The 17,840-nt window shown below is 40.3% G+C and overlaps 1 pseudogene; it reads left to right on the forward strand.

The window, feature by feature from the left end:
- The first annotated feature begins 3,979 nt into the window (after positions 1-3,979).
- LOC100424119 (large ribosomal subunit protein uL6-like) lies at positions 3,980-4,848 on the forward strand (annotated as a pseudogene).
- The last annotated feature ends 12,992 nt before the right edge of the window (positions 4,849-17,840 follow it).

Genomic DNA, 17,840 nt, shown 5'->3' on the forward strand with positions numbered 1-17,840 from the left:
ATTTTATTTTCACATTGAAAATCAGTCAGATTTACTTCAGCCTCAAAGAGTGTGTTTATGTAAAATTAAATGAGTGCTGGCAATGAGCTGCATATATATATATTTTTTTCTAAACAGGAAAAGGGTTAAAAAGAGCCTGGAGCCTCCCTGCTTGCTCTCTTGCCTCCTCTCTCGCCCTGTGATCTCTGCACACGGTGGCTCCCCTTTCTCTGAAACTCCCACCAGGAGCTGATGCTAGTGCAATGCTTCTTGTACAGCCTGCAGAACCATGACCCAAATAAACCTCTTTTCTTTGTAAATTACCAAGCCTTAGGTATTCCTTTATAGCAACACTAAATGGACTGAGACAATAAAGAAGGTCCCTTTGATAAAGTGACACTTAAGCAGAGACCTGAAGGAAGTTGGGAGAGAACCATGAGGATAACCAGGAACAAGGTTTTCAGCCAGAGGGAAGAGCAAGTACAAGGCAAGGGCAAAGAGTTCAGTGTGGGGGTCCCACATGAAATGATTAGTGAGGGGGAGATTTGGCAGATGGGATCTGAGAACATGGGGAAGGTGGGGGCAGTTTGCATAGGTCCTTATGGCAAGGACTCTAGATTTCATTAGAACCATTGGAGGGCAAAAGCAGGAGAGAGACGTGATAAAACTCATCTTTGTCAAGAATCACTGAGATGTTGCATGCTGGACACACCATGGTGAGTACAGGTGAAAGCAAGGGAAAAAGTAAGAACAAGCATTTAAACTTTTTGTGTTCCTTTGTCATCTAACCCCTCCTCAGGAAAATGTTTTCAAGTGTAGAAAAAATACACAAGATTGTGAAGGAAATGGTTATACAAAATGCAGTTAGCAAAATGTTGAAAGAAAACTGCCATTTAGGAAAATATATGTCTCTTCATGAATTTATTAAATTACAGAATCTAGTGATAAATCCACCATAATTTCTAAAACATCATGAGCACAATTATGTTTCAAGATATTTTCAATATCTGTAATGTATAATTTTTTTATTGTAATGTAATTATACATTACAATATCTGTAATGTATAATTTTTTTTCACTCTGTCGCCAGGCTGGAGTGCAGTGGCGCGATCTCCACTCACTGCAAGCTCCGCCTCCTGGGCTTACACCATTCTCCTGCCTCAGCCTCCCGAGTAGCTGGGACTACAGGCGCCCGCCACCGCGCCTGGCTAATTTTTTGTATTTTTTAGTAGAGACGGGGTTTCACAGTGTTAGCCAGGATGGTCTCGATCTCCTGACCTCGTGATCCGCCCGTCTCGGCCTCCCAAAGTGCTGGGATTACAGGCGTGAGCCACCGCGCCCGGCCAATGTATAATTTTTTTAATGATTTTTTTTTTTTTTTTTTTTTTTTTTTGAGACGGAGTCTCGCTGTCGCCCAGGCTGGAGTGCAGTGGCGCGATCTCGGCTCACTGCAAGCTCCGCCTCCCGGGTTCACGCCATTCTCCTGCCTCAGCCTCCCGAGTAGCTGGGACTACAGGCGCCCACAACCGCGCCAGGCTAATTTTTTGTATTTTTAGTAGAGACGGGGTTTCACCGTGGTCTCGATCTCCTGACCTTGTGATCCGCCCACCTCGGCCTCCCAAAGTGCTGGGATTACAGGCGTGAGCCACCGCGCCCGGCTTTTTAATGATTTTTATTGGTAACAAGTCACAGATTCTACTTATAGCTCTGTGGTTTGCTACAGGTAGACATATTTGGAGAAAATGCTCAATTGTAGTTAAAAGCTAGTGAAAATGAAGTGTTTTTTTCAGCCAAGTTCAAAGGACCCCCTGAATTTATGCATGGACCCAGGTCATAGACCCCTGAATTAGAATGCTATTGCAATATTCCAGGTAGATGTTTCATAACTTAGATTATGGTAGGCTTACTGGGATTTAGGGAGCAGTGAGTGAAATCCAATTCATTCTAATGTACAGTGGCTACTTTTTCAAAAATCAAATTCCCAAGGCATGGATTCTGTGTCCAAATTCTATTTAGTCCTGAAGAACCTTATGTAATGTAATTATATATTATATTATATATAGCATATATTATATGTAATATAATTATATATTATATTATATAGTATATATTATATGTAATACAACATATATAATTATATAATTTATATATAAAATATAATTTTATATATATGTATATTTAGTAGTGGTCTTGTGACTTAATTGAAAGCTAGGTAGCATTTTGTTTTTCTACCACTATCCCCACGATGCCTGGAACAGTTGTTATACTGTTTTAAAGTAGAATTTAGACCCTGCTTCCAGTCCTAGCTATGTAACTTTTGAAAACTTGTTTGCCCTTCCTATAAAATGGGGGTAGTAAAATGCATTCTTCAAGACTACCAGTGCATAAATAACTAACAAAATTTAAGTATGATTTGGCCAAGAAGGTTCAGCAGCAGAGTGCTGTAATAGTGATGCAGTTGATTAGTGATGTCTGTTACCGCCATGAGCACCACATATTCCCCATCCTTAAGTTGGACAATTTAGTCTGTTTGGATAGAGGGATGTTAGGAAATGCTGTCTTGAGAGGACTTGCGGAGTAGGTCTGACTCCGACAGGACAAAGGCCCCCTTAAATGTGAAAAAGATAGTGTGAAAGTGAGCTGATAAAACCATTAGCTTGCCCAGAACTTTATTCATATGTTAATCTTGCCGTAAATCTTACATAAAAACATATTGTATCATTATTCTTGATACTAAGCAATCTTGGCTTTATGTTGAGAGAATGTATGTTTATTCCAATTCCCTTACCTCCAAATTTTTGTCCCTGGAGATTAAATGTAACTGGGGAAAGGGGAATTTTCTTTGCTGTCTACTGAGCCACTGGTAATTTTTGTTATAAAATGTCATTCTCTCTACCAACTTTCTACTTGTTACAATTTTAAGAGGGCAAAGGATCCATGCTCAGGAAGGAAAAAAAAAAAAAAAAAAAAAAAAAAAGCCAGGATCTATTGGAAAGCTTGACATACCCTTAACAATAGCACTGCTACCAGATATTAGTACTGTAGTCTATAAATAATTCATTGATCACATGGCTTTGAACAGTTCCATCAAACTCCACTAGAAGAGGTGGCAAATTATTCTTCAACACAATCATTTCTTTTCATCTGTGAAAAATAGTATGCATTAATACCATGGCAAATAAGGATTGAAACTCCAGCCAGGCAATCTGTTAGAAGAATTTTGTTGATCAAAATCTCTGGCATACTTTGTGCAATTGCCTCTCTTGTGCCACCACTGCTTGGAGTCACTGTCCCTGTTAATTTTATTAATTTGTAGGTTTGGCAGTCAACCTCAGAAGTGGTTCTAAAATTCTACATCAGGCTCAGCGAAATGTTTTGGCAAAAACCTAACAAAAGCATAGTTGGAATCAGAGTGTATAGAGGGTCAGCTGTTAGCTGTATGAGATAAAAAGTTATTTTATCCTGTTTGGTTTGGTGTATAAGTATGTCTTTTCAGCTGATCACTATAGAAGTAAAAATTTAATTAGAGAATAGATAAATGGATGGATAGTTAGATAGATGTATGATAGATATTAGATAGAGAAGTGAAGCTTGAAAAGAGAAAATGTTCTATTTATCTTTGAATAACTAACATGAAAATGCAGCATACAAAATATCTCTAAATATATCTTAGTCTATTGGTCTCACTTTCCATGTAAATGTGATGAGTGAAGTTAGAGCAAAGTTCAGGAAGATGAGATGAACAAAAAGGATTTCCTCCTGAGTCTTATCCAAACAACTACACGGTTAGACACTAAATCAATGGTAGCACTTTGTATAGGCTGAAGGTTTTCAACTTAGCATGATGGGAATGAACTAAAAGAAGCTGAAAAGTAACTGGAACTAAGAATTCACCACTGTCTCTCCTAAGTGTGTGTCTGTACACAATTCTACTACATTTTCAAGTCAGCTTCCTTTGAGTCAAAAGCCAGTGTGTCTCTTTGCTGCATCTATTACAAGAATGAAAACCATTCTCAGCAATCTGACTGCGGACATTCCAGAAAACATGGACATCACTCTGAAGGGAAGCACAGTTACTATGAAGGACTTCAGAGAAACCCTGCAGAGGGACTTCAATCACATCAGTGTAGAACTCCATCTCCTCAGAAAGCAAAAGAATAAGCTCCAGGTTGGCAAATAGTGGGGAAATAGAAAGGAACTGGCTACCATTTGCACTATTTGTCGTCAGGTACAAAACATGATCAAGGGTGTTATACTGGACATTCGTTAAAAGATGACGTCTGTGTATACTCACTCCCCCATCAATGTTGTTATCCAGGAGAATGGGTCTCTTGTTGAAATCCAAAATTTCTTGGGTGAAAAATACATCTGCAGGGTCTGGATGAGGCCAAGTGTTTCTTGTTCAGTACCTCAAGCTCAGAGTTAATCCTTTTTTTTTGAGATGGAGTCTTGCTCTGTCGACCAGGCTGGAGTGCAGTGGTGCGATCTCAGCTCACTGCAAGCTCCACCTCCCGGCTTCACGCCATTCTCCTGCCTCAGTCTCCCAAGTAGCTGGGACTACAGGTGCCTACCACCACGCCAGGCCAATTTTTTGTATTTTTAGTAGAGACGGGGTTTCACCATGTAACCAGGATGGTCTCGATCTCCTGACCTCGTGATCCATCTGCCTCAGCCTTCCAAAGTGCTGGGATTACAGGCATGAGCCACCGCACCCGGCCAGGTGAGTTAATCATTGAAGGAAACATTTATCTTGTTTCAAATTCAACTGCTTTGATTGAACAAATCACAATAGTTAAAAAGGATATCAGAAAATTTGGGGATGATATCTATGTCACTGAAAACAGAACAGTTTTGCAGGCTGGTGAATAAGATCTAAGAGTCGTCCAGCTACAGAAACAAGATAGCAGATAATTCCTAAGACCTATTTGCAATATTTTAATGATGCAATAAAAGGCCTCTACTTATCTTGGGAGTTGGGGGCAGGGAAAGCCAGTATGAGTCCCTTGTCTTCCAGGATCCTAATTATGTTGGATGCAGTATCATATTGCACCTGGACCATTAGACTTAAATGAGAAGGATCCAGGCTATGATCTTGAGTCAGCTATTGTGTAACCTCAAATGAGTCACTCTACCTCTCTTGGCATCCATTGTGTATCCTGAAAATGAGGCAGTTGGATCAGAGAATCTACTGGGTGCATTTTAGCTCTGAGAATGGGGTAATATACAAAGAGGAGAAGAGCATGGATTTTCATCAAGCCCTCAACTTAAATAGCTTTGTCTAGGAAGTTCTTAGCTTCTTTAAGCCTCAGTTTTTTTATCTGAAAAATTGAGTTAATTATAGTGTCTAACTTGCAAGGAGATAATTTGGGTAGATCACTTAAATATATCCTAAAAGTTAATATATATCCAATAAATAATAGCTGATATTCTTTGTGTTTCTATTGTTGTTTTGCAGTAATGGCTATGGTTTTAAATGTTTTAAGCCAAAAGATGTTTTGAGGAGAATTTAAGTAGGAGGCCAGTTGCATAGAAAGAAGGCTACGTATTGGTGAACTGAAGTCATGCCACATGGTTGTGTACATGACCTTGGGCCAACTCTATAAATCATGGAATATAGGTAGACCTTATTACTTATTCTTCTTTGTGATAGTACTTTTTAAGTTTTTAGTAATGGAAGGCAGAGTGATGTTGGAAAAAGAGCAGGAATTAAACATTTTTTTAAAAATCTTATCTTTAGTGACAGAAAGATTTATAAATCACCTAAAAGGTTTTCATTTGTTGAACTTCTTAAAAATGAAAATTACTAATCAGGAACATGTCTACTCTACATGTTCACTTCTCAAATCTATATTCATCCATTTCTGAACTCTTAAAAAATTTTGGGGTAGCAGAATGAGACGGCAGAAGTATCCAAAAATTCCATTGGAATGAGAACATACTATGTGTGGGCTTCAGAGACCTGTGCTAAAGGAAACGTACCCCCAGGCAATCTCATTATTATTTCTGATTTGAGACAACAACCTGAATGTCGTGGATGAGGAAACCAACCTCAGAAAGAGGGGGCAGGCCAAAATTTTCTAAATATAGGTTATAAATATGAAATGGGTTTCATGAGGCCATGAGTTATGGAATACTAAAGTTCATACCTGGAATTAAAGGTCTGACAGTTTTTCTGTGGGGTACTTGTGTGTTCAAGAGGTGCTTTATATAGAAAATGAATGAGATGAGACAGGGAATGCAGGATTTTATCAAGATGTGTTGCTTTGCAGAAAAGTGGTTTAGTTGTTTGGGCCTATGAGAAATTGTTGTCAGTATACAGGGTAAGGTTTACTTCAACCACTGTGACAGATCAATCAATCTGGTTTTTATGTAGCCTTAAACAACATATGTGCCTGAATATGAGGTAAGGTGTTTTCTCCAAAGCTCACCATTCAGAAAATAGGGAATCATCTTACATACAAGTCTTTACAAAGTTTTTCAATTACATTATTGTGAAAAACCAAATGTAATTTAGGGAAGACCTCACCTGAAGGATACTCAGTCAATTCTAGTTTAAGATACTTCTAGAGAGAGGCTCCTAAACATAATTGATTTCTTACATTTATTTTTTGCTTTTCTTTATACACAGATTGAGTATTTATTTCTGAAGAGATGACCCTCACAATTACAAAAGTTCAGTGTTATAAACAGGTCTTTTAAAAATCTCTTTGAAATAAAACAAAGTAGGCAGTGGCATTGGAGAAATCATAAATGTAATCATTGCAGATTTGGGTAGCGGGGGGAATGTCCTAATGTTACATAATAAATACTGTAGCTTGTAGGATAAAATATCCAAAACAAGCAAAATACCTGGATTCCCAAAGGACTGCATGTTAAACAAAAGACACAATGCTCTGGAGATGGTATGTTCTAGAAAAGTGTTAGGTGACCCAAAGTCGTTCTAATGATGACAAAGACACAGAGAATAACTCGGTGGAATGGTCTGGATAAAAGCCTGATTAGAGTGCTTTCCAGATAGACGGGAAGTAAAGAAGTGGAAAAATAGAATACGAGGAATTCTTCAGTTTTGCTATAAAGGAGGAGGGGAGTGAAATATAGGGTTGTAGCTTGAAGACTGTAGCTTTGAGGGAAAACATTTCAGAGAAGGAAATAATTTTAGAATGATTATAAACTGATTTTTATGATCCTGTAAAGAGTGAAAAAACAATGACACAAAAAAGAAAAGTGGAAGATTATAGAAGGAAAGTCCTAGGGAGGGTGAGAGGGAACACCCTCCACAGCATAGGTGGAGGGGCAGATATGAGAAGGGGCCATTTATTCCATGTGCCAGGTGGGAAGGAAAATCAATGGGCACAGATGCGGGTGGGTGGTTGATTTGGTGGTGAAAATCGGAGGGAATTGTTTTCTGACGGCTCCACTATTTTTGATCAAATAAGAAGCAAGTCATCTTCTGAGAGTGGGAAAACAGATCTTGACCTTCTAACACCAAAAGCACCATCGTTTACTCCTCTGCAGTCATCCACCCACTCCATTCTCTGAATGTGTGGATTTTTAAATGCTTGCGATTGGGTATTTCCCACTTTCCTTCCCTTTGCCAATAGTTGCATCCCACTGGTTCTGTGTCTAGGTCTCCCTGATTTCTTCTGGGTTGTCCATTTGTTTAAACAAGCTCATCATTTCAGCAACGTGGCATGCCTCACAACCACACCATTTCTTCACACCCGAATCAGCTTTCCTTCAATTCTCACAGCCCATTGATTTAGCTCCTTTTTCCACTCGCTGGTGTGGGTTTTTCTTCTTCTGCTTTTGTCAGACGGTATTTGTCACTAACCAATGTGTGCCTTCCTGTCCAAATCCCGAGTCCTGCAGGGGAAAAAAAAAAGGTGATTCCAAGTGAGACTATTTAGTTAGAAAAATAATTTGTTCAGCTCTTTGAATATGTCTGCCACCACTGGAGGACACTAATAATTGTTTCAGTTAATGTTTCCAGGGATCCTAAACTGCTTGAATCCTGAAATTATACTCTAAGCAGTAGAATGTGTGGCCAGTGACAGATCAGCAGTCATCTTCCATTGAACATTCATCCCATGAATTCTCTGCACACACGAAACATAGGTTCACCATCATGATGGGAAACCTTAAAGATCCCCAGGGCTCCTTATATAACAGGACAGCCCAGGCTCTGGACTCAACTGTCTAGCTTTGAATCTTGGCTCCACTTTTATCTGCCCATTGTGCAAGTATTTCACCATTCTGTGCCTCAGTTTTATTATCTCTAAAATGAGGAGAGTAATATTCTCTAGCTTCATAGAGTTGTTGTGATAATCAACTGCATTAATGTGCCTAATGTCTTCAACATACTTTCTGGAAAGAAGGGAAGTGTTTAGTCAGCTATAGCTGCTAATCTTAGGTCAAAAGCCCTTAGAAGTTTTTATAGAGATAAAATACTTAACTTTATTCAAGTTAAACTTATGCAGCCATAAAAACCATTTATTACCTAGTACATATTAATTCTTAATATAGTTGTTCCACAGTATCCACTTGATATGGTTTGGCTCTGTGTCCCCACCCAAATCTCATCTTGAATTGTAATCCCCATAATCTCCACATGTCGAGGGAGAGGCGTGATAAGAGGTGATTGGATAATGAGGGTGGTATCCCCCATGCTGTTCTCGTGATAGTGAGTTCTCACGAAGTCTGATTTGTAAGTGTTTGATGGTTCCTCCTTCACACTCCACTCTCTCTAACCTACCACCATGTAAGATGTGCCTGCTTCCCCTTCTGCCATGATTGGAAGTTTCCTGAGGCCTCCCCAACCATGTGGAACTGTGAGTCAATTAAATCTCCTTTCTTTACAAATCACCCAGTCTCGGGCAGTTCTTTACAGCAATGTGAAAATGGACTAATACACCACTGCTGGTATAGTTTCCTAGGGCTACTATTAAAAAAAAAAAAAAACCACAAACTGTCAAAACAATGAAAATCTAGCCTCTTATAGTTCTGGAAGCTGGAAGTTTAAAATCAAGGTGTTGGCCAGGTGCAGCGGCTCACACCTGTCATCCCAGCACTTTGGGAAGCCAAGGCATGCAGATCACTTGAGCTGAGTTCAAGACTAGCCTGGGGTACATGGAGAAATCCTATCTCTACAAAAAATACAAAGATTAGCCAGATGTGGTGGCATCTGCCTGTGGTCCCAGCTACTCAGGGGAGGCAGGAAGATCATCTGAGCCCAGGAGGACGAGGCTGCAATGAGTTGTAATCATGCCACTACACTCCAGCCTGGGCAATAAAGCAAGACCCCATCATTAAAAAAAAATAGCTAATGGCAGGGCTATCTCTCTCTGAAGGCTCTAGAAGTGGAGGATCCTTCTTGCCTCTTCCTATCCTGTTGTAGTTGCCAGCAATCTTTGGTGTTCCTTTGATTTGCAGCTGCAAATTTGCATCACTCCAATCTCTGCCTCCATCTTCAAATGGCCTTCTTCCCCGTGTCTCCTTTGGTCTTCAATTCTTTCTCACCTTATAGAGATACCAGTTGTTGGATTTAGGACCTGCCCTAATCCTGTATGATCTCATTTCAACCTGCTTACATCTACAAAGACCGTATTTCCAAATAAGGTTGATATGGTTTGGATCTGTGTCCCCACCCAAATCTCATGTTTACTTGTGATCCCAGTGTTGGAGGTGGGCATGGTAGGAGGTGATTGGGTCATGGGGGCAGAGTTCTCATGAATGATTTAGCATCAGCCTCCCTTAGTACTGTAATATGAGTGAGTTAGCACAAGATCTGGTTGTTTAAAAGTGTGTAGTACTTACCGCCTCTCTCTTCCTCCTGCTCTGGCCACATGAAGTGCTGCCTCCTCCTTCACTTTCTGCCATGATTGTATGTTTCCTGCAGACTCTCCAGAAGCTGAGCAAATGCTGCCATGCTTCCTGTACAGCCTGCAGAACTGTGGGCCAAGCAAACCTTTTTTCTTTATAAATTACCTGGTCTCAGGTATTTATAGCAATTTGACAATGGACTAATACAGTCATATTCACAGGTACCAAGGATTAGGATTGTTATATATCTTTTTGGGGGACACAATTCAACCCACAACAATACATATGAAACAAACACTGGGCCAGGTGTGGTGGCTCACTCCTGTAATCCCAGAACTTTGGGAAGCTGAGGTCAGGAGTTTGAGACCAGCCTGGCCAACATGGTGAAACCCCATCTCTACTAAAAGCAGAAAAATTAGCCAGGCATGGTGGCAGGTGCCTACAGCTCCAGCTACTTAGGAGGCTGAGACAGGAGAATCACTTGAACCTGGGAGGCAGAGGTTGTAGTTAGCTGGGATCACACCACTGCACTCCAGCCTGGGCAGCAGAGCAAGACTTCATCTCAAGAAAAAAAACACACACACACAAATAAAAAAAGAAAAGAAAAGAAAACAAACACCTCCAATCATACTTTATTTGTCCCAAATCACTTCCTCCCCATTAACTATAATCTACTGTAGTATTATTTGTCTGACCTGGTGACTAATGCCTTTTGTGAACTATCTGAATAGGTCTGGGATGGGATAAGCATAAAAATGGAAAGAAAGTTTTTAGAAACTTCCATTGCAATTTCAAATTGCCATAATATCCAAGCATGTATTCCATTGACTCACCTTGTTTAAAAGGAAAAGACTAGTTCGGATGTTGTCTAACTCATCCGATGAGTCACATGTGGCATGGGTTGCATACGGGTCATACCATAGATTGGAAAGTTTTAAAACTTTAGTCACCATGCATCATCTGAGATGCAGTAATGTGGATGACCAGCTGTGAATGGTCAAAAATGGAGAAACAGTTTGCCACCTCCCATTTTATCGATAGTTATCTACATAAACCCCATTCACTGCTCCAATCTTTGGGTCCTGAGCAAAGAAGTGTTATTACTTCTGTTAAATAATTGTTCTAGCTAACATAAAAATTCTCCCATTGCCTTTTGAAGAACACAGTCTAGATATTCAGTAAAACATTTCAGGGAACAGGATTTGTTCATTGTTTGCAAACAACTTTGCAATTCTGTGGTCATTGACTGCTTTGTTTCAAGAGACAAGCCATATCAATTAGTATTTTAAATGCCTTTGGTTACATAAAAGAAGTTGTTCTTCTGAAAGAGAAAAATGGAGTTCATTATGTTTCTTTGTTATTTCTGCCTACTGAATACATTTGCTATGGATGACACTGTGTACTTTCCTGAGCTTCCCACTTAAACCTCCAAATTTTTGTGCATCCCAGAAAAGGTATTAACTATTCATAAAAACTGTTGCTCTGGAAAATTTCTTTTTACAAAGGAAAAAAAAACACTGTTTAACTCATAGTCAGTTATTAGTCTAAGAAGCAAAAGCAATATCAAATTCTAATGCAAGCTTGCTTTTTTTGGATAGGTTGTATGTTGGACTCAAGTTTGTATAACAATTGTTTCGGTTTCTTTTGTCATTTTGTTTTGGTTTTCGTTTTTAATTTTGTTTGGCTTTTTAACAAAAGTAATGTTTTTTGAGTATACATGAACCCAGAAAAGGGATCAGTAGACACAGGGGCCTATTTGAGGGTGGAGGGTGAAAGTGGAGTAAGGATTGGAAAACTACCTTTGCCATCCAGGTACTGGTGACACCAAACCCCAGTGACACGCAATTTACCCATGTAACAAATCTGCATATGTAACCCCTTGAACCTAAAAGTTGGAAAGGAAAAAAAAATCATGTTTTGACTAAACATTAGCTAAAAACAAATATACCTATCAAACTCTACAAAAGGATATATCGTAAAAGGCATTACTCTTCACACCCTAGTACCCTAACTCACCTTCTCTGCTATCAGTTTGGTAAGTGTCCTTTCAGAAAGACACTCAGCATATACATGTGTATGTGTGCATAAGTATGTATACATATCCATAAAACCTGAACAATCTAAACATCCTGTGCCTGCCATTCCCGACCTAGCTAAGAGTTCACCTTGGAACTAGTTTCATACCATGTGGTGGCAATCTTCCAAGATGGCCCCCAGCCATCTGGCTGACTTCTTCCTGGTATTCATGCACCTATGCAGTCCCCTCGCACATTAATAGGGCTGCTCAGCACACCAATAGAATACAGTAGGAGTGACAGTGTGATTGCCAAGGTGAAGTCACAAAAGGCACTGTGGCTTCCTCCTTCCTCTTCCTCAGATCACTCACAAGATCAACTGCCATGTTTTAAGGACACTTAAGTAGCTCTATGGAAAGGCAAGGAACTGGGGCCTCCTATCAATGACTATGTGAGGGAGTCATTTTGGAAATTCATCTTCCAGCTCCAATAAGGTTTTCAGACTACTGCAGCCCCAACCAACATCTTATCTACAGCATTAGGAGAGACCTCAATCAAGATCCAGTCAGCTAATGTGCTCCCAATTCCTGACCAGCAAAAGAGATAGTAAATGTTAGTTGCTGTAAGCTACTAAGTTTGGGGGTGTAATTTTAGATAACCAATATATGTATACCATCATATGTTATCTGTATTATTTATTGCCAAGGCTAAGATGCTGTAGCAAAGAACAATCTGAAAATTTACTGATTTAAATAAGATTGTTTCTTTCCCATAAAATAGTTTAGAGATGTGAGGTTCAGGATGGCAGGGAAGCTCTGCTCCATACAGTCTTTCAGGGACCCAGTTTTCTCCCATCTTGTTGTTCACTATCCCTAAGGTATTGTCATCATCTGTAAGATCAAAGCTGGATTGCTATCCTGTCTGTATTCCAGCTCACAGAAAGGAAAAAACAAGGAAATTCAAGGCAATAAATTTTCTTATGAAGAAAGTAAAATGAAAAATGCATCCATTTCATTTAGGGAAACATTAATCATATCACCACCTGATATGGTTTGGCTGTGTCCCCACCCAAATCTCACCTGGAATTGTAATAATCCCCATATGTCAAGGGCAGGGCAAGGTATTAGATAATGGGATCATAAGGGCAGTTTCTCCCATACTGTTCTTGTGGTATTGAATGATTCTCATGAAATCTGATGGTTTTATAAAGGGGAGTTCTCCTGTACATGCTCTCTTGCCTGCTGCCATGTAAGAGGTGACTTTGTTCTTCATTCATTTTCCACTACGATTTGCCTCCCCAGCCATGTGGAACTGTGAACCCATTAAACCTCTTTCCTTTATAAATTACCCAGTCTCAGGTATGTCTTTATTAGCAGCATGAGAATGGACTCATACAACATCCTAGCTGCATAGATAGCTGGGAAATAATTTTTCTAACTGGCCAGCCATAAAAAGGGGAAAATAAATTTTATGAGGACCACCATTTTTCCCCATAACTTTGTAAGTATTTTGTTTCAATGTATGTATTTTATTTAGCCAATCACTAAATGATGGCTACCAGATACAGGGCTCCTTAAGCCATGGTAACAAATTACTCTGAGAAGGAATAAGGAGAAGAAAAGTCAACCTCCACACCAGCAGCTGTGGGAAATCTACACAAAATGCTCATCATGTACCATTCAGATGCTCATGGTTTTGGAGGTGAGAGAGAAAATGTCCCACATCTGGGCACAAAAATTGGATCCTATGACAAGAATGTAACGTGTAAGTTCAAAGTGACATGTGCCACAATTTCTCCATGAATATTCTTTGCACTCAAAATCTGTTGGGTGTAAACTCTAGAGCCTATCTGAGTTTGGTTCTCTAAGTGTGGCCCTTGGACCATCAACATCAGCATCACCTGGGAACTTGGAACTACAAATTCTTAGGGCCCATCCCAGACCTACCTGATTAGAGACGCTGGGGTTGGGGCCCAGCCTTGTGCTTCTTAACAAACTCTCCAGGGAATTTATTGCTTGCCAAAGTCTGAGAACCACCACTCTGAAGACTGAAAGCAGCATATGCCACTTACTAGCTGTGTAACTTTCAACAAGTAACCTAAATTCTTTGCCTTAATTTCTTCATCTGGGAAACAGGGAAAGTCATACTATTTGTTAGATGAGCAAGTGCTAAAATGTGTTAAGTGCCCTTAAAAGTGCTTGGCATATGGTGAGCACTCACAAAAAAAAAAAAAAAAAAAAAAAAAAATATCCCAGATAAGTGTTGCTATTGTTATCTTTATCTTCCTAACATGATTTCACCAGTTTGTGGTCTAATATGAGGTTATGTCTTTGATATGCAAATGAGTAATTGTGACACACCGTGGTTCCTACTGAGAGAATGCCTTCCTTCCCCTCCCCTGAGGTTGTTCCTCCTACTAATCACACTAAAGCCCCAAGAACGCTTCCTAAGTTCTGTCGGTCAATGACACCAGCAGCCGCCAGACTGATGAGTGCTTTACATATCAAAATGTATGACAAGCCCACAAGAATATTAACCAGAAACACAAGTCCAGCCCAAATGGCCAAACATTCCAAGTACTTTTTTATTTTGAGTTTTTGTTTGTATCCAGCAGCATGTTAGGTGCTGGGGGATCAGGTATGTAACAAGAATTCCCAGCATCAGCCAGGGTCAGCCCAAGAGACTGGGACACTGGGCAAGTTAGGGGGCAGAAGTGCTTTGACCCTCTGTTAGAAGGCACCAGGCCTGGCTGGCAAATCTTCAAGCACCCAGCACCAGAGCGTGTGTGTGTGTGTGTGTGTGTGTGTGTGTGTGTGTGTGTGTGTGTGTGTGTGTGTGTGTGTGTGTGTGTGTGTGTGTATCCCACTCTCACATCACCTTCATTTCATTTGCTCCCATTTCACCCACACACAGTGATATATCTCAGCTATTTGTTTCCTGACCCTGAGGCCTTTTACAGTAAAGGCTTTTCACCTGTTTAACTCAGGTGCTCTCTAAATGGAGCAACAATCAGCCCTTGCTGGCTTGAGCTGTTCCCACCAGGGCCTCCTCCCCGAGGGGCTGACCTCAGGTGCAATGTATATATAGAAAGCAAACTGCTATCCTTCCTTTTACCCAAGGCCCTTCCTACAGGGAAGTATTTTTTCTCCTTGCTGTGACAGTGAATTGGAGATTTGTGGGCACTCCTGTGCTGCATGGTAAGGATGCCTGTTGCCTAAATAATTACCTGGAATTCAGCAATGAGTTCCCTTTATACCCAGCCTCCGTTAGGGCTATGGCTACTGCTTTAAGACTCTGAGATTTTTTTTTTTTTTTTGCATAAAGATTGGTTGCACTGCCAGGTTTTTTTTAAGTCTCTATTTTTCATAGTGCTCTGTAGCCATGCAAGCAGGAAGAGAGAAAATGTACCTTGAGCATATGATATTCACTTAATAAGTGAGAAAAATGGAGCAGAACCCCACTGGAGCACAGCTAGGATTCTGAGAGGAGTCAGACATGTCTCCTGGAAGAATTCCTCTCCTGAAATAACTGTTCAGGCAAAAGCCAGCTCTGGCCACAGCACTGGCTGTAACAAAGCATCTCATCATCATGTTACAAAATTGGGAGACTATGTTGTTTCTCTCTCCGATATCTATTTAATCCCACCCAATATCAGGTTTCTGATTTCTCTTTGTGGAATTCATCCCTCAGCCCTTCTTAGCCATGTATTTTAACCTCACATCTTTATTTCCAGAGTTTCTGATTGACTTAAGCCATTCCTCCCCAGGCCTTGGGTCACAGAAGAGCACCTGACCAATCAGAATCAATAAGATACTGAAAACAACCTAGCAGAAAAGCTGTGTTCCCGGGAAAAGAGGGACCCTTGCTTTCTCAACCCCTAAAACCAGGTTTTTGATGAGACGAGAAAACCAAGTGCCTTCCTGTAGGTCTCCTGACTGGTTAAAATACTTCTGATCTGGTTCTTTCTCCCATTCTTGGCTGCCCATGAGACTGAGTGATTAGATCAGCAGGTGATAGAGGTGGGCAAACCTGGGTTTGACCCCTAACTCTACTATACTCTAGCTGTAAGACACAGGGCATGTCATTTCAAGCTTGTGTGCCTCAGTTTCCTCATTTGTAAAATGGTGAAACAGCACTACTAACTTTAGGTGGCTGATGTAAGAATTCACACCATTCCAGTGAAAATGTGTATGGAAAGAATGAAGTGCTTAGTAAATGCTCAATACATTGTATAGTAAGAATATTGTCAAATCCATCACATCATTACCCCTGCACTACTGCCTGTAAAATGCAATCTACACCAAGCAGGTTGCATTGAGCACGTTATTTAGGAGAAGCAGTACCTCAGTTATGCACTGAATCCAGCCTGCTTATTTCCAAGGACCCTCTGAATTACCTTGGCCTCACACCTGAACTAGAGCATCTTATTATAAGGTCAGCATTATAAGGTAATCTCACACTTCAGCTTCCTATGAGAAGCTGTGTTTCTCAGCCACATCCTCCCTGTTAAGGCCTTCTTTCTTCTTAAGGGGGTGATACTGCTGTTGCTAAGTTGTTTTAATCACCATCAGAACAATGAAAATGTTTAGTCATTCTTACTAAAGAACAGCTCTTCTAGAATCAGTGGGTGTCTCATTCATTTCCAACCATGCTTAATTTTTCGCTGTTCCCACTTAGCCATTTAATAAAAAAAAATGTGACTTCCTACCTTCTCTCAGGCATCTGGGTGGGTGGTATGCTACTTTAGAATGAGAACCACCCTACAAAGTCCAGCAATATTTTTGCAGTCTGATTTATCTGGCCTTGCTCTAGATAATGTAACGGGTCTTTCAGCAAGGGCATGACTTGAGTGACACACCAGTGCCACTTTTGTGATAGATGTTCAATGGAGTAGATTGTGGCAGGCCAGGTCTCACTAAAGCAGGCCTCCATAACAACGGTTTCAGAACTGACTGAGCGGTTAAGTTCAATATTGAAAACCAGGGCCCTTATACAAAGGCTGGAATGTAACAAAAGCCCACCAAGAGTTTTGTCTAGGCCTTTCCTGGGCCTTAAAGCATGACAAAATAACAAAGGAATTCTTAACAGAAACCATTTAGGATTAAACAAGTTTTATTGTGGGTCTGAAGAAACTCCCCAGGCCTCCACAAACAAGTTTATTGGGGGTCTAAAGGAACTCCCCAAACCTCAGTGATTTAGCGGGAGACAAGATAAGGATAATCACCCCAGCACCTGGACCCATTTAGAGTAAGTCAATTTACTGAGGCTCCAGAGGAAGGTCTTCAGGACTCAGACCTTAGTTATAGATTAAAAGAAGTTAACCACTTACGTCTTTAGCTAAATGCACACTTACATGTAGACGTATAGCTTAGAAGGTATATAAGCTCTGGAAAACTTTAATCTTGAGTTGGTCTGGCGATAATTTCCAGGCCTTCTCCCTGTAACCGGTTACAGAAATAAAAACTTTCTTCCTCCCCAGTTCATCTGCATCTCGTTACTGGGCCACAGGAAATAGCAACCCAACCATCAGTTTGGTCCAGGAACAGAATCTTATAGCCAAATGATATAAAATGGCTCTTGGGTTCAAACCCCAGCTTTGCCACTTAATACCTATGTGATTTGTGCAAGATATTTAGCCCTTAAGCTCTTTCCAAAGCCATGAGGGAGGTGAAAGAGCCATAAAGGATAAATGTGCAACCTGTCTGAAACTTAATACTTACGCTTGGGAGCAGCACATCTGGTAACCTGGGCACTGGGAGAGGGTGATGATTATGATCAGCACTCATCAGCCAGCCACTCATCACCCACCCACTAATCAGTCACCCATCTACCCACTGCACCTGTATAAAAGCCCTTATATATTTTTTCCTGTCCTTTACTGCTTCAGTTTATCCATATGTAAAATGGAGTCATAGAATCAACACATATAATTACTATAATTATTAAATGAGTTAATGTTTATGAAACCCTTAAATATGAATGATAATGAATAGTATTTGCCGTTTACTAAGAACATACTTTTTGCCA

The sequence above is a fragment of the Macaca mulatta genome, chromosome 2, assembly GCF_049350105.2.
Source record: "Macaca mulatta isolate MMU2019108-1 chromosome 2, T2T-MMU8v2.0, whole genome shotgun sequence".
Classification (NCBI taxonomy): domain Eukaryota; kingdom Metazoa; phylum Chordata; class Mammalia; order Primates; family Cercopithecidae; genus Macaca; species Macaca mulatta.